The sequence below is a fragment of the Ranitomeya imitator genome, chromosome 2 (genome assembly GCF_032444005.1).
Source record: "Ranitomeya imitator isolate aRanImi1 chromosome 2, aRanImi1.pri, whole genome shotgun sequence".
Lineage (NCBI taxonomy): Eukaryota > Metazoa > Chordata > Amphibia > Anura > Dendrobatidae > Ranitomeya > Ranitomeya imitator.
In genome coordinates, this window is record NC_091283.1 from 238,747,313 (window position 1) to 238,751,715 (window position 4,403).

At 45.7% G+C, this 4,403-nt stretch overlaps 1 long non-coding RNA gene across 1 annotated transcript; it reads right to left on the bottom strand.

Annotated features, from left to right (window-relative positions):
• Positions 1 to 1,472: 1,472 nt before the first annotated feature.
• On the bottom strand, positions 1,473 to 4,037 carry LOC138667339 (uncharacterized). Its single transcript, XR_011318718.1, has 4 exons — positions 3,772 to 4,037; positions 3,376 to 3,563; positions 3,061 to 3,217; positions 1,473 to 2,935 (listed from the first exon to the last, which is right to left on the bottom strand). It is a non-coding gene; the product is annotated as an uncharacterized lncRNA (long non-coding RNA).
• Between the last annotated feature and the right edge of the window lie 366 nt (positions 4,038 to 4,403).

Sequence of the window (4,403 nt, forward strand, 5' to 3'; positions counted from 1 at the left end):
GAATTTCCACCTTGTCTGGAATAGTTGCGTACACCTGCCAGGCTTTGTGGATTGTTCTCCGGGATAAATTTATATCCCTACCCACCACAGACATGTGGATGGAAAGTAGAAAAATTCTGGAGTGTATGTGATTTTCCCAACTGTTCGGGAGCGGTGGATGGAAAGCACATACGCATTATCAAACCCGCCAGAACTGGATCGGAGTACTTCAACTACAAGAAATCGCCGTGGACATTGAAGCTTTTGGCCGTGGCAATGACTTCTAGACTTTCAAGAACTCTGACATGGGCCGATGTGTGTATGGCAAAAATTTTAATTTTCCCCTGCCACGACCTCTCCCCAACACTCAAGGCCCACCGATGCCATTTGTTATGGTTGGGAATGAGGCTTTTCAGATGTGTGAAAATCTACTGAAGCCATATTCCAGTCGGGACTTGAACCACACTAAAAGGATTTATAGCTACAGACTGACCTGGGCCCAAAGAACAGTAGAGTGTGGGATTCTTGTCTCAAAATGGTGCATTCTTGGGACAGCCATTAATTTAAAAATGGAGACAGTCGATGAGGTGGTCAAAGCCTGTGTGGTTCTCCACAATTACATAATGGCTAAGGAGTGACCTAATATTGAACTGGATGAACCCATTGCCAGATTACCAGCATCACCCGCTGCGGTCAACTGTTGAAGTTGGCCACACGCGGGACCAATTTGCTGACTATTTTGATTCTGATATTGGACGTGTGACATGGCAAGATAATATTGTGTAAAATGTGCTGTTGGGTTTGGGTCTGTACCAGTTACGTTTTAAATGTTACTAATATTTTGGTTAATAAATAACCTTTTTTGATCTCTTTACCGAGTCTCCTATGTATTTCTTCTAAAAACCACTTAGGTTGCTAGTGGTAAGGTATTTGACGTCATAACATCCTGATTCTGTTATGCAGTATCTATTGGACGCAGGCTGAAGAGACGATGGAGGTATAATACAAAGCAGATCTATACTCACCAGATCAGGTGTCAGAAATAATGAATTCATGATGTGCAAAACCCAGCCTCATGAATTCACTATTTCTGACACCTGTCCAGGTGAGTATAGATATGTCTTGTATGACCTCCATCGTCTCTTCAGTTTGTGTGAAATAGATTACGTAGAATGAAGAGAAAATGGAGGTTATTACAAGGCAGTTCTCTACTCACCAGGTCAGATGTCATAAATAATGAGTTTTTGACACATGACCTGTTGATTATAGTTCTGCTTTGTATTACCACCATTGTCTCTTCAGTCTACGACACAGATTAAGCAGATTGAAGAGATTATGGAGAAAATACAGGTAATATTATTTTTTGCCACCTCATAGCTCTATACCAAACACACAAAGCTGCAGTGTTGTACTTACTAACTACTGGAGCTATGAGGTGGCAGAAAAATAAAGTGTATGACGCAGTGTGTTTATTAGGGGCAAAAAACATTTACATTTATTAAAATAAAAAATTAACTGCGCCGGCTTGGGGTAGAGGGACAGAACTGGGGGGTGTTTAGCTGTGAGGCCTGGCTTACTGAAGAAGACGCAAGGGTTGCAGGAGAAGGGGCAATTAAAGTAGTGGGGTCAGGGAGTTCAGGGATGGGGCTAGAGGAATGGGAAGGCAGAGACACACTGGAAGGGAGAGAAACCTGACATCACAGACACAGGCTGCCGTCACACTAGCAGTATTTGGTCAGTATTTTACATCAGTATTTGGAAGCCAAAACCAGGAGTGGGTGAGAAATGCGGAAGTGGTGCATATGTTTTTATTATACTCTTCTTCTAATTGTTTCACTCCTAGTTTTGGCTTACAAATACTGATGTAAAATACTGACCAAATAATGCTAGTGTGACGGCAGCCACATTGAGAGGTGAGGGGGGAGGGATGGCGATAGTCCTCTTTCTTTTTTTTCCCTTTCCCTTTTTGGGATTGGTGCTGCGGTTGGGGGAGCCTCTATGGGCTAATTTCTTGCAGCCCGGTCATGGTCGCCGACCTGTCAGGGTCCGTGTTCTGCATGGTAGTGGTGGTGAAGGCCATGCCAAGCTGCTGCATGGTGGTGAAAGCCATGCCAGGCTGCTGCTGCTGCGTGGTGGTGAAGGCCGGGCTGCTGCTGCATGGTTGTGGTGGTTAAGGCCACACCAGGGTCCGACTGCTGCATGGTGGTGGTGCGGGAAGGCATTCCAGGGTCCGGGTGCTGCTATTGCTGCATGGTGGTGGCGGTGGAGGATGTCCAAGCAGGGGCAGCAGTTGGCATGGTGGTGGCGGTGGGTTGTCCATCAGCACTCGGCATGGTGGTGGTGCTGTAGTGGTGTCCGGCAGTGCTTGGAATGGTGGTGGCCATGCAGTGGTATGCAGCAGAGCTCAGTATTGATGTCAAACGTGCCGGTGTTGGCACAGGTGGAAATGCCACCACTGAATGCTGAATATTCTGACTCTACTGCATAGCCTGCACATAAACAGCATTGCAGGCCTGCATAACACTAAGCTGAGATCAAGAGTAAGGTGTTCTGACATGCCCTTCTCTATTTGATTGAAAAAATGATGTGCTGGCTTCTGGAGGTCGGCTTTCACTTGGTCAAGGCTTCCGGTGACATCCTGGATAAGTGTATTCATATGGTTTATGGCACTATCCAGTCTGTCGCCTTGAGTCCATCATGAAAGACCGAGCTCCAGTGAAAAAACTCGGGCATGAGTGACCTGTCCGAGGCCCTCTGCTGCTGCCGGGAAGAGCCCCCCAAAAAAGAGGCAGAGGCAGAAGACTGGGACAGGGGAACACCTGATGGACTAGCTTCCTGGGCTCCAGTCTGTGTGGAAGGCCCACTTGCTGCAGCGCTGCTGGATGCCTGGGACAGATCCGTGGCTGTTTGATGAAGGACCGCTCCAGAACCCGGGTCAAGAGTGCTGCTCCATGTGCTGTGAAAAAAAACCCAAAACATTAGTACCAAACATTTACAAAAGTAAAGCGCCAACTCCTGTGGAGTAGAAAAATACAGGTTAGGCAATACAACACAACCCAATACAGCGCAAAAAATACTTACTTTCTCTGGGCAAGGACCGATCTCAAAAATGCAAGGATGCAGTGGTATTTATATTTGCGGATCCTTGCCCAAGAACCACTAGGAACTTGGCTCTCTTAATGAAGGTCCTTGTTGAAGCGATCCTTCATCGAACGCGAACGTGTTTTCACTTTGAGCACTGTTGAAAAATATAAATAATGATTAGACAATGCACTTTTGACCGTGATCACACAACTGTGTGTGATCAGAGAAACTCTCACGAGTTTCTGTGATCACACACAGTTGTGTAATCCCGTCCAAGGTCACTACTGCAGCACGCCGCATTGCAATACTTACAAAATGCCTTGCGGACCCGGGGCATTGTCCCAGCCATCCCACAGCGCTTTGGCCACCTCATTCCATAGCCACCGGATCGTCACGTTGTCCGAGTGCTGTGGAACCCGGGTGTCCCACAAAGGGACTCGCTCATGGACCAGGGAGATTAGGATGTCATTGTCTATGAGGTCCTCATCCCGTTCTGGAACCTAAAAAAATAAATAAATACATTAATGTTGGAGACATTATCATAAGGAAAAGAAAATATACAGATAAAAAACTGGCAAGAATATTCAAAGAAAAATAAAAGGAGTCAAGAAGAAAAAAGGAAAGAAAGAGGAAATTAAAGAAATGAACAGTCAAAAATTGTAAAGTTAGGATACAATAAACAGAATACGGTCAGCCAGGTATACTTACATTTTGCCGCCTTGCCACCTGACCGTGTCCACGCTGCTCCTGCTAAGCCTCTGCCGCAGTGGAAGAACTGCTCTAAAAAAAATAAAAATAAAAATGTTGTCACGTGTCACTTTCAGTTCCACCTTGTGCAGGCCCAAGCCGTTGCTACTCAGAAGAAGATGACATTCTGATGCATGCAGCAAGAAAAATAAGACAGAAATTAGGACATATAGAGACAGAAAAAAGAAAATACAGACATTGGCTTTGATACCCACATTGTTCAGAGTGTGCTTTCCTGCATCTGCTCTTGTTCCCAGTCTGCTGAGTTGTGCACTGCAAATGCCCACTCCCTCCTTTTATCAACTTTGTATGTGGGGGGTGGCTAATCAGTGTCTAGACATGTTTTCCTGTGGTGGAACGCATGCATTCACAAACACACGCATGTGTTTGAGAAAGCATGCGTTCTCATAGACTGTAATGTGTTTTTTCGCCGCATTCCTTCCGCTAACAATCGCATATGGTTCGAGGCGGCAAATTGACACCTCTGAAATTACTACATGTAGCGTTTACCACGCTAAGCCGCAGACAACAAAATGACGCATGCGTCGTCAAACACGGCAAAAGCAACCAATCGCAGGCACCTGTTAAAGATA